Below are 18,496 nucleotides of genomic sequence, written 5' to 3'. Positions count from 1 at the left end.
TGCCACAGGATTGGAGCTTCCAGGGAAGCTGACAAGTTCCTCAGGCTCTTATTCCTGACTGGATTATGGGCACTGCTTCAGAGAATGCACAAACAGGAGCAGCAAATTGCACTGAGTGCCACCAGCAAAGCTCATCTGCAACTCAACCTGCAGCTGAGGATTCTGCTAGGCCATGCTGATTTAGTCATTTGATAAGTTTTAAAAACATTTATCATTTGGATGGAGTTTCTCATGGGTTGGCCTCCATCTGGAAGCAACTTTGAAGTGTTTGGAGAATTCCTTTTAGCAGTTTTTGGCAAAAGGATATGAGAAATTGCTCATTTTTGTATGTTTCTGAAAGTAAATGGGAGCTATATCAAAACCTGACATTTTTGATGGAGGTAGTCTTCTCAATGATATAAACTTAGTGATTTGGGAAAGCCTAAAAAAAAAATAATTTTTCAAATAAACGAGAATTTCCTGAATATGCCAGGTAGCACTGAAATTCTTTTTTACTTTTTGTGTCTGGACTTGAAACTGAGGCCAGTTTGTGGCATCACAGGTTGTGTCATGGCATGTGTGGCATCAGTCCAGCTGGGCAGCACCAAGGCTGCAAAGTTGTGTCTGGGGCTTGGAGCCCAGCCACAGGTGAAAGTCTGTGGCAGAGGTGGGGACCTGGGGTCCACAGGCTCCTGTAGCCTGCAGGGATTTACACCTGGATGTCCACCTGGACTGGGATTTTTGTCCATGCTCGAAGACAATACAAAGGTGCATGGCAGTGTGCAGCTTGCTTGGACTGTCGAGATACTCTGCTGTGACCTCAACCAAAGAAAAGGTGGAGGACATTGTAAACAGATTATGGAAACACATCCAAGTCATTCCAAAAGCTATTTGAGATGGAGGATTGCTGCAGATTTCCTGACATGGAGAACCCATGATTTTTGTTGTCTTCCCTAATAGCCTCCTGCCCAAAGCATTTTTATTACAACTTAGTGGCCTCCCCTGCATTAAAAGAGAGTCAATACACAGAAATGTGTCACACAAGTTGTGCCTTTCATTCTTGGGAGAATAGGTTAAGATAGAAGAGGAGGTACTTTCCAGGTATGCATTAACAGAACAGATAGAAACTCAATCCTCCTGTTTCACTTCAATAGTACTTAACATCTAACTGGCTCTAATTGGGCTTGGAATGGGAAGATAATTAAGTGCATGTCTGTCTTCCTTTGAAAACAAAGAAAGGAAACATATACAGATAGGTTACCCTCAGTACCTTGATGGCTGCATCTTATGGCTGGGTTCATTTTCACTGGTGCAGCTGCCCTGTGCTGGGTGTAGCATTTATTGCTCTGTGGTGTGCACTGATTGCAGACAGAGTATGATTCAATTTACCTACAAAATAATGTCTTAGAGGAAATCAGCAGCTGTTATCATTGCATGTTTTTGAGATTTTTTTTTGTAATTTCCTCTGTTTTCAAGTCAGTGATGCTATGCCAGAGCTCCTTTCTTTGTTTAGCTGAATCTTTGAGTCAGTTAAAGCTGATCCAGTGTGCAGTTGCTTGTAAATGTTGAGGTCAGCTTGCGTGTCACCTGGAACTGAGTTCCTCCTTCCAGTATACTTCAGGAAAACTGCTGAGTTAAATTGTGTGGGTTCAAATAATCTAGAGGCTTGAATTGATCTCTTGTCCCTGAATAACCTATAGGCCATCTGTGCATCACCTTCAGGGTTTGGTTTTTTTTCTGTGCAAGTGTGATCTAAAACCTCCCGAAGAAAGAACCAGGATCTCAAGATGTTGGAGAGCTGACTTTCAGGAATGTTTCCCTGTTATTTCCTGGAACATACAAAACAACCTTGGGGTATATTCCTTGCTTCCTGTTCTCACAAAACAGGAGCTGATGCAAAGGGATTGAATCAGGATTTTCCAACAGAAGTCACACCATTTAAAAATAAAAAAATGTAGTTCACAGAGATGACCTTACAGGTTTATTTCTGTGATGGCAGGTAGGGCTGGGGACACATAAGAGCCTTTCTAGGAGGCAGTGTGACCTTGCTGCAGGTACTGAATATGTGCAGGATGTCTGTGCAGCTTTCAGAGCATTTGTGCAAAGCTCTCACTGGCAGGATGGGGCAACTGCTGGTTTTGCCCATGGTCTTGAAGATAAATAGTTCCATATGAAAAAAACACTCCTTTTTAAACCTTTTTTTATTGGTCTCCAACTTTATAGTGATGCTTTCACTGAGCATCCTCCCAACATGGAAAGGGCAGCTCAGTGCCCTCTGTGCCTGCTCAGCCTGCCTCTCTACTCACCAGTGAAGCTACAAACTGCAGGAGATGTGCTGGACCAGCCAGTGTGGTCATAAACAGTATTTCGTCCAACACTTGTGTAATTTTCAACAGAAACCAGCAACAAAAATAAAACCTCCCACTCCCAGGACTTTTGTGTTTTGTAAGCAGCAGCTAGTTGCTTTGTGACAAGATGGTTGTGCTCAAAATAGGTATGTCTGTGGTAGGGAGAATTTTCAGCTCATGGAATTATCACAATGATTTGGAAAAGTTGCCTGAGTTTCTGTGAGCTGGCATGATATGCATGTAATACTCTTTAACACAAAACAAACTTGGTCCCTGTTGTACAGAAACCTGAGCATGCTGCACCATAGCTATTTTTTAACAGAAGTATCAGATTTAACATGTTCCCTTCCCTCCTGCTCACTGACCTCAGATTGTTGGGGGACCAGACAGGATTAATTCCTGTGCCATGAAGAATATCCAGTATTAAAGCAAGGAGCCTGGTTGTTTCCTAGAGCAATGCAATCCCCAAATGATAAAGAATATAACTGAACCAGAACCACTTAGTTGATTTCTACCCTTAATTTCACCTAATTTCCAGTGTCATAACAGGCGTTAGACCAAAATTAATTCCTATTTTTTTCCAGCACTATTGAATATGAAAAATATTTAAGATTGAAGACCTCTAAATCTGAAGGATATAGAGAAGAATTTCATGCTAAGTCTTAGCTCTTAGGCAATCAGTCAAGTTATTAATGATATAAGAATAAGAGCCACCTCATCAGTGAGGAGCAGACAATTACCCAGTTTTTCTTCTAGTACCATTAACCAGCTCATCAGTTGTTAACCAAGCCCAAGTCTGTGTGGCACTAAAATTTCCCCTTTGGAAACATATTTGCTCTACATCATATGTTAGTGCAATACTGGTAAGGAAAAGAATATGGAATAAAAATACATTTCAGGAAGAATTACATCAGCTCTGGTTGATGGGCACATGTGGGTGTACTCAGCTTGGTCCCTATGAAGGGTGTAAAATGTCTTATAACATCATCTTGCTCTGCTTAAATTCAGGGGAAAACAAACATGACCAGACTGTCTCATGCAGCCAGGCAATGGTTTTTGAAACTCACCTTGTGCTTAATATTCATGTTCAGTGAAACAGGCAGTTACTCTGGCTTGAGTTCCTCAGAATTCCCACAGACATGTGGTTGGGAGGGTTTATCATTCATTTGTGTGCTGGATATCTCAACAGGATAAACTTTCTTCCCTTTCCTCTGTCAAGTTAAATTCTGCCTCTGGTTATCTTGCTTTGGTTATTCTGTGATTTTGCAGCACAGCATCATTTTAGAAGAAGATATGTGATACTCTGGTGTGGTGGTCTCACTGAATGTAGATGGACTCTAAAAGAGATAAAATTGTGTTTAAAATTTCACAGTTTCTATGAAAACAAAGCCTAAACTAAAAGAATACAAGAGCAAAAGACTTATCTCTGTGTTGATAAGATGAAGTAGTGTGTGACCACTTGAATCAGCTGGTGGATGAATAAATGCTGAGTATTGTGGCTGGCATCAGAGGTCATGGCAAAGTGCATGGTATTTGGATTAAATTCAGAAAAAAATGGACCCTGGCTGCACCCTGTATGTTAAGATGGAATTTTTTACAACATTTTATATATTTTTTTACAACATTGTTATATTTTCTCTATTCTTAAGAAGCATTGTGTAATTACTTAGAGCAACACTAAACCTTTGGATTTATTTACCAGTGGTAATACTTAAAAGATAGTAGTTGGCATTTCCATTTGGTAAGACAGAGCCACTGCTGCAAGTCTAGGATGTGGCACAGCTGCGAGTTAGTTAAGTCCCTAACTGTAATAATTATTATGTTGTAGCATTCACTTAGACATCTTACTTCATTTGCAAGAGTAGAAAGCTGAAATAATAATTAGGGTTACCTGATGTTGCTTCTAGAGTATGGGAATGCTTCTCGAGAAGTTTAATGAATTCTGCTTGTGAAGACAGATTATGATGGAGCAGCTGGCTGTATCTCAGCTATGAAATTCATACACCCTGATGCTTCTTTATTCTGAAGCTGCATAGACAATGCTCTGAAAAAACCTTTCAGGCTGCCCAGCATCTTGGGAGAGGGAGTTGCATGAAAGCAACCCCAAGGTGAATGGGCTTCCACACCTGGGAATTATCCATGCAACTTTCCTGACTTCACAGGAAAACCCTTTTGTGGGAGAAAAAAATATTCCTGTCATGCAGGGCATAGGGGGGAATAGTTTATCTTCAGGGAAAGAGCTGCATATTTCTGTAGATGGATATTCACCTTTATTTTGGGAGATCACTCGACTGGGGCACAAGCATGTTGACATTGCTCCCCATGGAGAGGAGACTTGGTGTACCTGCTCAAGAATGTCCTCCTCCTCTTTGTGCTGAGTGCCAGGGATCTGTTATCTCCATGGAGTGTTCCAGGGGTGGCAGGCAGGATCAGGTTTAAGTGGTGACCTCCAGAACAGGGTGGTTTGTTTGCTTTACCCTGCTGTGGACACGAAGACACAGAGGAAGATTTTGCTAATGTAGAGTTCTGGTTTAATACCAGTATGCAGAATTTTGTCATTTGTGGACTCTGCCAGGTCTTGTGAGTGGGATTGTCAAGTGCTTCTAGGAGCTGGACTGACTTATTGGCTCAAGAGGGGTTTCTCTCTAGTTTACTCATGCAAATTTTATTTGGATATTATGACCACTGCACAGAGTTTTTAGCAGTTTTGTTTGATAAATTGTAATCAGGCAGCTAAAAAGAGCACTCTCTGTGGGGATGCAGCTCTCAGGACTCTGCTTTAGCTCAAGGAGAGAGCCTGGCACCTACAGGGGCAGAGGCTGTGCTGGGAAGGACAGTGGGGGGCTTGCCAAGCTGTCAGTTAAGGCTAGAACATGTTCTAAGGAAAAGGGTATCAGGTAACTTACTGCTTTGAGGAAACTTTTAATTTGGGGATTTCTTCAAGCAGAAGGGAGTTTGTTCATGCTGAGAGCCTATTCTGTACCTTGTGCTTTCTCCCACTTCCCAGTGAGACCTTTCTGGAAGAAATTGAATGCTGGTTGCTCTTGGTTTTGTGTCAGAGTTAAATTAAGGCTTTTCACTAGCCTGGATTAAGGTGTATTTTGGTGTTTGGTGGGTGTAGGCGGTGACAGCTCATGGAAGGACGTGATCATTCATCCTAGCAGGCATCTTCCATCTGAGTGGGTGAATGACAGTCTGGTTTTCTTCTGATGGCCCTGCGCAGCTCTATCTGAAATCCCTTGCAATGCCCAGCTGGTCAGGCTGGGAGCAGAGCAGAATGCCTTAAAGCAGTCACTGTTTTGTTCTTACCCTCTCCCATGGCTTGGTGAACAAGAGGGCAAAGGGCTCAGCAGGGACTCAGCAGAAGGTAATTAATTTCTCTGGCATTCCTGGACCATGCTGCTTTCAGGCAGAGAGAATTTTCAGGTTAGCCACAGCATGATTTCTGTTTCCCACTTCTCCTTCCCCCTGAGTGGGTATCATGTAGGGACAGAGATTGCTCTGTGGCTTAGCTCATGCTTTTGTTTTCTGTTATCACCTTATGTGGTGCAGTTTAAATTACACTTTTCAAATGGTAAATTGCTCGGGAAAGACTTCTTAATGCCATTTCTGCTGGCAGTTTATTTCATACTTTTCATGCAAGTTGTACCAATCAGTGTCTGGTGAGGCTGCCTGCTAAGCAGGAACAGATGGCCCATGCTAGTGAGGACAGGAAGGATCACAGGGGTAGGAGCCAGTGTTATCTACATATGTGGTTTGGATTGCATCATGAATGCTTCCCAGGAGGAAGCACAGCTGGCACTGGAATTGCAGAGATCTGATTTTTGGTATTCTCTATTTGAAGTCTTGGCATATGTGAAAATCAAGTTCATGTTGGGCTAGATCAATAATATTGAAATTCTTCTTGGATAAAATTACTTTGCTTGCTAGTTTTCTTGGGTTTTTTTTTTTCTTTTTGCTTATCCTGTAATCAAATGCACTATGTGATAGAAAATACACAGAAGAGAGCAGCCAGGTCCATGATGTAATCTTGCTTCCATGTGTGCTCTACCACAGGATGGCCTGAAAATGGAGTAAGCAATGCAAAACTGCAGGAAGAAAGCCAGAATTAATCATAGGTGGTTTGACCACTATTTCCCCCTCTAGCTTGCTCTGGCACTAAAATACTTGAGTGCCATGCGAGGCAGAGGGCCAAAGAGGAGAGGGGGATGTGTCAGAAGGTGGCTGCCTTGCAGAGCTCATGTTCTGGGCAAGTTTCCTTTTCTTCTTAATGCTGGGCTGGCAGCACCCCCTGTGCTTCGACCTGGTTTTCATCTGTAGCAGTGGGCACATCTCCAAGGGGGCAGGGAAAAAGCATGAATGAAAAAAGCTGTGATCTTAAACACAGTCTTTGGAGGCCAAAATCTTGATTCTGCCAAGGCTTAGCCACAGCCACCTTTGCTTTGTGTGCTGTATTATATTGGATGTTTGTCCAGGTGCCAGCAGGAAAAGGCTGAGAGATCCCAGACCTGGCCACGTGATTGAGATTTGGCACATCAGGCCTTTCAGAGGGCTCTTGGAGTATATATTGGTAACTGTCTTCTCTTCACACTAAGACACAACATGAATAAAAATGCGAGAAACTTCTTACTGAAAAATTCACTATCAGAAAATCATAGGAAATTCATCACTTTGTGGTTTTTTGGGGATTTTTTTTGGGGGGGGGATTGGTGGTTTTGTGTAGTTTTTTGTTGTTGGTGGTTGGTTGGTTTTTTGGTTTTGTTGTTGTTTTGGGGGTTTTTTGTGTGTTTTTGGGTTTTTTTGGTTTTTTGGGGGGTTTTAATTGAATTTTTTTATTATTTTGTTGTTGTTGTTGCTGTCCTATAACCTTTCAGTTTAGAAGATAACATTTCATTTGGTTCTGACATTTAAGTCCTTTCCCTTCCCCTGCATGGACAGAGGCTGAGCAGTCCTTGCTTTGTGTAAGGCAACAAGAGCTTGTGTCAGTCCTGGGATGGTGCAATCACAGAACCACAGAATAGTTTGGGTTGGAAGGAACATGAACGATCCTCTGCTTCCAACTCCCTGCCAAGGACAGGGATGCCACCTGCCACACCAGGCTGCTCAAACCTCCACCCAGCCTGGCCTTGAACTGCCAGGACTGGGGCAGCCACATTCTCTGGGCAAATTCTTCCAGTGCCTCACCACCCTCTGATTTCTATTCTCAGCAGCAGAATAATAACCTGTGGTAGATAAAACACATTACAGCTGCCCAGAGAATGATGTGGAAGATAACCTAAGGCAGTCCTGTCAGGATATGCCCTTATCCTTGGGCAGCTGAGCAAGGGGAAGACCCTTCTTGTCAGCCTGGCCTGGAAGGATTTGTCTCACAACTTGCCTTATGAATTCTGCACTTTCCTAGTGCTACATCATTGTATTGACTGTAGTTCCTGTTGCCTTGATGTGTGTCTTTGAGCATAAGCAGAAAATGCTGGCAATGTGTCAGGAAAAAATCCATGAGGAATGCCTCTAAAACACCCTAGGAGGGAAGAGGAAACCAAGTAGGGTGGTGACAATTCCTCCTCTCCCCTGCCCATGTACACAAACCTGCTTGGGTTTAGGGTAAGGTCAGATTCTGCATTCACTTAAAAGCTTTTTCACCAACAACTTTGTTTGTGGAGACAGGACTAGAAACACATGACTGGTCACTGAAGGGAAGGAAAGGGAAGTTTATCCCCACTTTCTCCAGGAGACATGGAATATATGGCTGTGTAGAATGGTCAAATGCATTTACCCTTGATGGAGGTGGATCTGGGCATTCCCTGTTCTCCTGTTCCCTGTTAGCTCTGGGGTGGAGTCCCATGGCATTCCTGCTGGAGAACAGCAAAGGAGGGAGCACCTGCTTTTGGATACAAGCTGCTGAAGGGATCAAAGTATTTAATGATAACTCTCCCTTGCACTTCCCTCCCTTAAGCTCTGCTCTTGAGAAATAGCTCATTAATTTGTTAGTGGCTTGATGAGAAAGGAGGGGGTGGAAAGCCACTAACAAATGGCTTTGGTCCAGGTCAGGTCTCTCTGTAGCAGGAGGAACCTGCTCTTTCCCCCATTGTTCCAGTGGGGAGATGAGGAGCTGGATGGTGAGGAATTCCTTCCCATTATTCCACAGACTGGTTTGGCTGCAGCTCATACACAGGCTGCTATTTATAACATTTCTTCTTGATGGACATGACAAGTTACCAAAGAAATGATGTAAGGGCTGTAGGACTTACACATATTCCAAACTGCCACATCCCTCCCAAAAGTTCATACCAGAGTTTAACTGTGGAACCTTCCTCTCCTTTTCAAAGATCTGTGTGTATATCACAAGTAACAGGCAAAAAGGTCTTTATTATAATACTTTGACCTGATAAATCAGTCTTGCAGACAGATAGAAATTGGCAGGTTCCTTTTGGATGGGTTTGGCAGGCACTGCTGGAGGAAAAGGCAGTTCATCACCTCCTCAGGAAGGAGAATATCCTTGTCATAACAGCATCCATTGCTGGCCTTGTCTCTGACTCACTGAACCATCAGTTTTTTACCTGACTTTGAAACTGGCAAGAAAACCACAGGAGGACTGTAAAATGGAAGTGTTTGTACTTGGTTCCTGTTGTAGGAATATGTGTATTTTCACATTACATATTTCAAATTGGTCAGAGGAGGTGAGGAGGCCTGTAGAGACAGGAGATTTTATTATGCTTTTTGTTACATCAAACAATATGTGAGAGATGATTCATACGGAAAAGTTGAAAGAATTAAGGTAACTTAATCTGGTTATGTAGGTATTTGAACAAAGAAAAACTCTAGCATTGTTTGTTTTGAAACTCTCTTTCTGAAGGGACATAGTTGCTCACAAATATCCCGCTACTGAAGTTTTAGATGCCTTTGCTCCTGACACAGCTGCCAGTGTTCCTACAGCACACCTGGGTTGCACTTTTGAGGCTCCCAGCTTTAGGAGTAGAAGACAAATGGTGAACAAATGATTAAACGGTATTTTGTATATACCTGACCTAAATACTAACATCAGGAATAATGTTGAACATCCTGGATGTAATCCCAAAGTTCAGAGCTCACTCTTTCTGATGCTTCCAGCAGAAGCAGTTATTCCATTTTCAATATTTCTCTCTGGATAACCAGCAGGTTCCCTCTGATTTTATGACCTGCTCCACAGGGAATGCCTCATCCTAAACACCATGAGATCTTGCACTTCCCCTTTTCCTTTTATTTAAAAAACTGATGAAATCATCTCTCTCTCTTTTTGTTATTCCCTCCCTCCTCCCCCGAGTTTAAAGGTTTACCTTATGTTTTTGGGTTGGTTCAGAAAAATTTGCCTCCCCCTTTGAGGTCTCCCTCTATCTGAAACTCTTCCCCGCTTGTCAGAAATCCAGATGCTGGGACTTTGAGGCTGTGGTACAGTCTGGGGATCCAAGCCCTCACTTGCAGGCTGTTTTCCCTGTGCTTTTGTCCTTGTTCAGCGTTTTGGGAGGGATCTGCCCCTTGGGAACTGCTAAAACAAGAGAGGGGGCAGCTGCACTGCAGTGGCAGGGGATCCAGCTGCAGGGCATGCAGGGTTTACATCAGTGCTGAGTAGCACAACCACACTAAATCCATCCTGTGCCAGCTATATCTGTGGTTTTAATGCCCTCCCAATGAGGCTGCAGTTATTTACTGTGAGTGCTCAGTGTGGCAGACTGCCCTGCCCTCATCATCACCTGTGCCCTGAGCAGCCTTGCACACCCTCCTGCTGTGCCCTTCTGCTGCTTTTTTTCCTACATTCAGCAGTGAGCAGGGGAAAAAAGAAGAAAAAAAAAGCTGCATTGCATTTTAAAAAAGGAAGGGAAGGAGTGAAGAGAGGTGAAAAAATAGAAAATAAAAGTGTGCAGAAGCACACACTTTTAAAAAGAAAATAAAAGGGAGGTGCAGAAGCCTACACCTTGGTGCACTGTGTGCTGGCACAGGGGGAATGACATAAGCTGAGGTACCAGCACACCCAGAGATGTCAGCAGTGCAAACTGGGCTGCACCCCTGACATCCCTGTGCATGCTGGTGCTTCACCCCTCGTGTCCTTCACAACTCACCCCCCTGGACAGCACAGTCCCTGTGCAGAGCTGAGCTCTCATGCGCTGTGGGGTTATTGGCAGCAGCACCCAGGTATCCCCAGGGATGCTGCTGTGGGCAGGCTGCCTGTGGTGTGGCTCACACTGTGCTTAGGTGGTGTCCAAGTGCCTCCCCCTGTGCCCAGGCAAGGCAAAGCTCATTTTGAAAACAAGTCGAGCCCAGAGCTGCCTCCTGTGCTCCTGTGTTGTCCTCTGGCAGCAGGCAGTGAATGCTGCTGGCCTCAGGGTGCCTGGTGGGGCAGCACCCCTTGCTCACCCCCAGGGCAAGGCTACATCAGGGATCCCTGCCCTAATGCCATTGTCAGAGTTTCTCTAAGGCCATAATAGCATGGAATGCCTTTGGGGTAGGAATTCCTCCTGTCTTTCCTTTGGGCTTTTCTTCCTTCACCTGCCAGGAGTGAGGTGGGTGCTGGTGCTGGTGGCTGCCTGTTTGTAGCTGTGTGAAATGTGGTTTTGCAAGGATGCCAAAGAAGAAAGGGTGGGCTAACAGAAAGAGAGAAGGGGGATGTATGGAAAAAGAAAACAGAAGTTAATAGAGAAGAGCAAAGGAAAACAGGTAATTGAGGCAATCAACCAATCAATTGTTGGCCAGTACAATAAGTCAGTGGCCAGGCAGAATAAATCAGGAAGGTGAAAGAGGAGATAAGGCTGGCAGGGCATTCTGTTTCATGGCCCTGTTCATTGCTTTCTGGGACATTTCACTTCTGTATCACTGGGTTTGGTGCTTCACTGTGGGGCCTGTTTGTGCCCCTCTCTGCTCCCTGTGCCTCAGGGTGAGGAGCTGCTGCCCCACTGACCCCGCTCTTTGGTGGGGGGAGCAAAGGGAAATGGTGTGGGAGCAGGAGAGTTTGGGAGATCTGTGCATCTCAGAGGTTGTGTTGGGATAGAAGAATTCTGGGAAATGGGTGGGGGAGGACATCCCTGTGCTTCTTTTCAACTTGCCATTGTGGCATAAAACCCCTTTATCTGCAGGTTAGTCTGTGCAGCAGAACCAGAGGGGCTGGTGGAAGGGGAGGCAGGGTGGCACTGACAGCAGGGAGGGAAATTTCCAGTTGTGTGAGTGCAGAACTCCCTCATTAGTCCCTTTCCCAAACAGCTTTGTCATGTTGTCCCTCTTGGTGGCATCACAATTCACAGAACTTTCACCAACAAATCAACGGTGCCAATGGCATGGGCCATGAAAATTGCCACTACAAGGACACCTGTGCCTTGAATCCAGCCCCACACCTTTGGAAATGCCTGTGAGACTGTATTTCAAAGCTTTTTGTGCAGGAAAAAGGAGTGCATATCAAGGGTACTTAGGAAACATCTCTGGCTGGAAGAACTTGCATCACCTTCTGGGGGACTTGTCACAAAGCCAGCTACAGCAGCATCTTTGTCATCAGTCAGGCTGGTGTTAATGAGTGTGGGCTCTGAACCCCCCAACGAGCCAAGCCCTTCACTGGCTGCACCCCATGTGTCTGTTCCATGTGCTGGAGGTGTTTGTGCAGTGGCACTGGGCCTTCAGTGCAGTCCTAAAGCCAAGGGGTTCCACATGCCTAGTCAGCTGTGCAGGACTGCAAGCTTCCAGGGTCTTACTTTCCATTCCTATCAAAATTCCATTTTCTCCCACTTCCTTTTCTTCTACTGAATGAAAAAGCCAGTATCACTAATGATCCTATTTTTAAATGTAAGTTTCAGAAATTCATGAGCTGCCTGGCTGGGACAGAGCATCTCTTTTGTTTACAAGCGCAAATCATTAGATCTTTGCCAGACCATGCGTGTTGTGGAGTACCTTAAAGAGACTTTTCTTGTGACATTAGGGAACAGAATATGTTGAGATACCCAACAATAGTGAAGTTGAGCTTATGGTGGGCAAGTCTGTTCTGAGAAAAGAGGAGAGCTTCAGAGCATTTGTACTAATGAACTTTCTTTGTGCTCTGCTTGTTTATCTGCTTTGTTCTCCTAAACGATGGTGCATTTCTGGATAATTTCCTCTGCTGGTGAGCTACCCCCATCAAGTTGAAAGTTGTCTATTTTTAAAATGCCAGCTGCCTCTCGGATAAAAAAGCCAGTGCTGATGTACCCTTGCTTGCAATGCATTATTCAAAGTCCTTTTTAGACTCTCTCAAATAAAGAGCTTCATTAATATTTCAGCGGTTGCTGTGATTCTCTCCAAGGGGGCTCCATTCCTTTTTCTCACTTGACACCCCTGTATTTCTCTGTGCAGTGAAGATGATTGGATTTCCAGTTACCTTTGGTAGAGTGAACTCATCGTTTTCTGCAGGAAGTGGATCTTAAAAGAAAATCTGACCTTGAGATTGGTGCTAAGCAGATACCTGGCACACCCAGGATCCCATCACAGCCCTGAGCAATGGGAGAGGTTTGGGAGTGGAGGGGCTGTTTTGTGCACCAAACACCAACTGGTGTGCACCATCATTCTGATCATTCCAGCTGGCTTTGCTAGCTGAGATGGGAGGTAGGGAGGGGGATTGGAAAGGGAGAATCACAACAGGTTGGATTTCTAGACATGAAGATTTGCTTAATGAGGTTTTCTTGTGTAAATATTAACTGCATTTGCAGTGATTTCAAAACCACACTAAGGGTTATTTTTTTCTTTTCTTGCTGTTAGGTACAGAACTTGTGATAAATCTGGGGTTTTGAGAAAGAACAGAGTGATTTCCACACTTGAGATACTGGTGGAAAATCAGTAGCAGGCAGGTCTGGAAAAAGTGGGTTTAGCTCTAAAGAAAGGATGAGACAGAAAGTACCAACCATTCTGAACTCACTGCAATATGAGCAGTTTTCCTAATTTATAGGGTTCTTACTTCTTTCCTTGTGATGCCACAAATAAAGATTCCTTTGGCTTGATTGTGCATGACAGGTTTTGGTGCTGGGAGATGGAGATCAAGTGATACAGAGCTGCATAGTGATTTTAAGAGGGAGTTTCTCAATACATCAAGCAATTAAGTGTCTGAAGGGAAGACAAGCATTCAAAGCTGCTGCTCAGCCATGAAACAAGAGCAGGGGAGAGAGAATGGTTGCTGAAAATCATTGCTGCATCCCCTGAGTGCACGAGAGCTGCAGGCTGGGGTCTCCCCTGCAGGTGGAGGAAAGGATGATGAAGAGGTAGAGCTAAGTAGGGTGGGGATCATCAGAGAAACAAAACAACCACAAGCATGGAGGGGTTTCACACTGTGGATACCTGGACACTGTGTTGGCTGCCCACAGCATGCCTGGTTTGCATGTCAGGCAGCTCTTGCACTGTCAGGCCTCTTGTCAGGACACTGTGCAAGGGGAATCCTGTGGCTTTGCTTGCACAATACTAAAAATGCTGTGAGCTGCAGTTGCTGAGCATCCAGAAACTTAAATTCTGCTTTGCTGTTGAAGAAAATGACTATGACCAGGCTGGTTAAGAATAGCTTGATGTTTCTGCCCTGAGTCAGCTGTAAAGTGATATTCTGGACAAGAAATAAGTTTTCAGTTTGCAGGGGTTTTGTGTTTGGGGTTTTTTCTGTGAGTGCTGCTGTGCTTCAAAATATGGTCTGTGTTTAGCTACCTTATTCAGTATGAAATTAAATTTCCTTTAGTTTCATGAGGTGAATGTTAGTATCTAAAAGCTGCGATTCTGCTTTCCCAAAATGTGCAGAGGGGCTGCTTGTTCCTTTAGCACCCAAATAACAGCTGCTGTTCCCAGAAAAAAAAGATTGCCCCTGCCCCAGACACACTTCACTGGAATCATTCATTACTTTTCTGGTGTAATTTCTTTAAGATTTTTAAAAGGATCTTGGCTCACAGGCTGTTCAGAAGGTACAGGAGAGCCCATTGCAGGGTGTTGGGGGGATGGAGGGGATGCCAAAGCAACACTGGAATATTTTGACTAAAATAATGTGTCTTGCTGGGAAAGGGCTGAGGATGGGGGGTGTTGGCAGCAATTTGCCATTGGTGTGTGGTTCATGGTTTCTTTCCCATCTTTGCTTTTACATCTGAAATGACTTAAAATTGCAACAGATAATTCTGAGCAGAATTATCCAGATCTGGGCAGCACAAAGACACAAAGACTACCTCCTTGTTCTTGTGCCCATTAGTCCAATGGGAGTGAGGAGTGAAACCCTTTGCCAGGCTTTGCAAATGTACCTCTGTGCCTATTTATTTTGTGTTGTACCTATTTACTTTCCATGGGTGTCTTCTGCTTATGCCGGGACAGCTCTCTGCCATGGATAGGGCTGGTGGGGTCTGCCCTGGCAGCAGCTCCGGGGCCAGGCGGGGTTTGTGTCCTGTCCCTGTGTCCTGTATCCCTGTGTGCCGTGTCCCGTGTCCTGTGTGCCATGTGTGCTGTGTCCCTATGTGCTGTGTCCCGTGTCCCTGTGTCCCTGTGTCCCTGTGTGCTCTGTCCCTGCATCCCATGTCCCTGTGTCCTGTGTCTCCTGTGCCGTATCCCTGTGTACCGTGTCCCATGTGCTGTGTCCCACGTGCCCTGTCCCTGTGTGATGTATCCCTGTGTGCCATGTCCCATGTGCTGTGTCCTTGTGTGTGTGTTGTATCCCTTTGTGCCGTGTCCCTGTGTGCCATATCCCTGTGGGCTGTATCCCTTTGTGCCGTGTCCCTGTGTCCCATGTCCCATGTGCCGTATCCCTGTGTGCCGTGTCCCTGTGTGCCGTGTCCCTGTGTCCTGTGTCCCATGTGCCATGTCCTGTGTGCCATGTCCTTGTATCCTGGTTCATGGCAAATTTTGGAGAGACCCCTCCAAAGGGGCTCCTATAGGAAAACAGATTCAATCGGCCCCTCCCCCCAACCGGTGTAGGAGAAACTATCTCCTTGGAGAAAAGTGGAAAAAACCTGTTTATTAAACAATAAAACCTAAACAGTATTGAACAATAAAACCCCCTTTGTGCTCCAAAAGAGATGACAAACTCAGAAAGTCCCTCCCCGGGTTGCAGCTGAGCTCACTCAGTCTCTGATCAGTCCCTCAGTGCTGCAATGTCGCAGGCCAGGCCTGGCCCGGTGGGCCTCAGGTGGAGCTGCCAGTGCTCCCCTGGGTGTTCAGGCCAGAGCAGGTTAAACAGGGAAAAAGCTCCCACAGTCCAGGGAACTTCTTTGCCTCAGCTAGCTAAACTAACTAAAAACAAAGGAGAGCTCTGTCCCACTGTCTGTCCATCGGCAGACAACACAGTCCAGGAGCAGGAATGTGGAGGGGTGAGTGCAGTGTCTGAAAACAAACTGCTGCTTCTCCTCTCCCCCTTCACTCTCTGGAACAAGTCTGAAAGGTGCAAAACTTATTATTCAGCATAAACAGAACGAGGCAATTGGGGATAAAAGCATCATATAGTCAGCCTAGGACACCCTGTCACCGTGCCTGCAGCGGATCATCCTGTCATGCGCTCTGGGGCTGACCTTAATCCTCCTAATACGGGATCGCCCTCCCCGAGAGGGACAATAACAACCCCGGTGTCCCCACTGGTGGTAACACCGTAAGAGAGGGACAGTAACAACCCCAGAGGGACAACAACAACCCCGGTGTCCCTGCTGGTGGTAACGCCATAAGAGAGGGACAGTAAACAGCCCCGGTGTCCCTCCAGGTGGTAACGCGGTAAGAGGGGGACAATAACAACCCCGATGTCCCTGCCGGTGGTAACGTGGTAAGAAAAGGGCAATAAACAACCCCAGAGGGACAATAAACAACTCCGGTGTCCCCGCCAGTGGTTATTCCGTAGGCAAGCCCGCAGCTCCAGGGAGGAAGCGTTTGCAGGGCACCGAGATGTGGAGGATGGAAAGAGTGCCCTGGGGAAAGCCAGGAGAGATGGGATTGCTTCCTCTGTTCCCTGTTGCTGTGTTGTAATATGGCAGTGCTTAACATGAGCAAAAAAGATGCTTTAAGCAATAATAAACAATATCATATTCTATTAAACTATAAAACTACTAAATATTATACTAAAACTATATTCTACTAAAACCATAAAACTCATGGTAGCTAATAAACAACATGGTTGCAGAGGTTTCTTTTTGGTTGGACCGAGAGGGAGGATTGTGGGAATCCTTAAAATCAGAGGGTTTTGGGAAAGCTGCAAAAGGCAGGCCTCAGAGACAGCAAACTGTGACTAGAGCTAAGCAGTAGCCATAAGATTTGTCAACAGAAAAGTTATAAAAGAAGTAGAAAGTGAGGACAAATAGAATGATAGTCTGTGTATTAACACTTAGAGTAACTCCCTAAGCTAAAGAAAAATATACCTAGCAAGATATTATGAAGTTCTAAGCTTAATAAGAGAGCTCTGTGCATTGTATCTTAAGGCTTACAAGCAGGTATTGTATTCAAAATAAGCAAACATTGTTTTAACCAAAGGTACATGTGCTTCTGTGTGGTTGGATAGAGCTACTGTCAATATGCTTTTACTTTGTGTCATTAGTCAAAAGACTTTTAAAGTAAGTTGTAACGTTAAGCTCTTTGTCTGCTGCCAGGGTTGTAAGCTGCTGGCATCTTCGCATTGTCATAACCATGTAACGAGACTGATGCTGGAAAATAAAACAGCTCAAGGCACGTTCCACAGCAGTCCCGTCCTGTTTTTGATTTGTTCATGGACCCCCAGCCAGCACTACCCACTGTGTGTCCATCAGGGCTTCTGGAATTAGCACTGCCTGCTGGGAAGTTCCTCCTTCTAAAGTTGCTTCTCCTGGCCAAGACACCTTTTCCCCATTCCAACAGGGCTCCCCAAGGTACCTGGACTGGCTGTTCTTTGCTCTTTCAAATCTCTGCTTCTTGTTCCCTGTCCCAGGAAGGAGGGAAAGCATCCCTTTCTTTTGTATCCTGGCCCTGCTACTGCTGCCTTTCCTTCAGCAAACTGTTAATTACAATTAAATGCCTGTTACAGTCCCTGTGTAAGTAATAGGTGACTTGCTTCTGCAAGGGCTGCAGAAGGGTCCCAGCCCAGGGGACCTGCCTGAATGGTGTCTGGAGCTGATGCTCCCATCTGGTTGTTAAACATTGACACTCATTATTTAACCCAAATGGTGGCTGCTGGAGAAATTTGGGCTGTTGTGTTTGAGGATTGGCTGATGTGAGAGCAGATGCTCAAAGAGAAAAATGGGCGCTTGGGCCTGCCTGACCTTGCAGATGGCTTATCTTGGGAGACAGGAGCCAAATCTCTTGCAAAAGCCCTTTACATTTGCTAATGGTAAATCTTTTTTCCAGTGTGGGAAGCAAGGGCCGTGTGCAGGAGTGGGGAAACAACAGTGACCAAAAAGGAGAACAGGAATTCAAATTGCCTGGGCAGATTTTTAATCCAGTATCTTAGGGGATCGGTTAGCACATAAAAATGCTTTTTTGTAGCTTCAGTCACTTTTAGTTGTGTGTTTTCTGGAAATGTGCTACAACCATCAGTATCAGCTCTGGTTAACTCCACACACCACCCAAATTCAAAAGGTTGAAATTTTCATAAAGGGACAAAGGTTTTAAGACTCGTATGGTGACATGCATGGTTCTATCTTTTTCCTGTCCATATTCCTCTCCTTCTTCCAAGTCAGTTCAGAAAAAGGTCTCCAGGAATTATTTTGCTGAGTCCCCCTCCCAACAGGAAGAAGACTTTCTGCAAGCCTCCTGACTCCTATTTGCTCAGAGAGAGAGCAGGGGATTTAGTCAGAAAAGCTGGTGTGGTTGGAGGGCAGCCAAGCAAACAGACACTCACACAATCAGTGCTGCTTATAGAGTGAGACTCTGCTAGAAGTGACTCAGAGGAATTGGCTAATACGTCCTGCAGCTACAAAGAAGTGCTCAGAGCAGAATGTTGTTGTCAGCAGAACGTCTGGTGGTGCAGTAGGTAAACTTGTTTTTAATGGAAACTGGGAAGTAAGGCTTGGAAAAATGTCAGGGGCAGCCTTTTAGGTAGAAATTGAATGCTGTATTCTTGGATGTTTGCAGAACTGTAATGATTATTTAAGAGAGTAGAAAGTTAATTTGTTAATTAAATGTTCTGTCATCTTGCTCCTCAGTGCCAGCTTCTCTGAGTCACCACTTATCAGTCCAGCTTTCCTTCCTACAAGTGTCACAAGCTTCAATTTTTACCA

The 18,496-nt window shown here is 44.9% G+C and overlaps 1 protein-coding gene across 1 annotated transcript in view; it reads left to right on the top strand.

Annotated features, from left to right (window-relative positions):
• The window catches only part of TSPAN7 (tetraspanin 7), a 91,353-nt gene that overhangs the window by 7,509 nt on the left and 65,348 nt on the right, over positions 1-18,496 (top strand). The gene's annotated exons all lie outside the window — the stretch shown is intronic.

Source organism: Melozone crissalis, unplaced genomic scaffold, assembly GCF_028551555.1.
Source record: "Melozone crissalis strain CALT ecotype California unplaced genomic scaffold, PUWL_Pcris_2 ptg000090l_1, whole genome shotgun sequence".
In the NCBI taxonomy this organism is placed as follows: domain Eukaryota; kingdom Metazoa; phylum Chordata; class Aves; order Passeriformes; family Passerellidae; genus Melozone; species Melozone crissalis.
The sequence above is the reverse complement of the archived record's forward strand: the minus strand, read 5'-3'. Positions and strand labels throughout refer to the sequence as shown.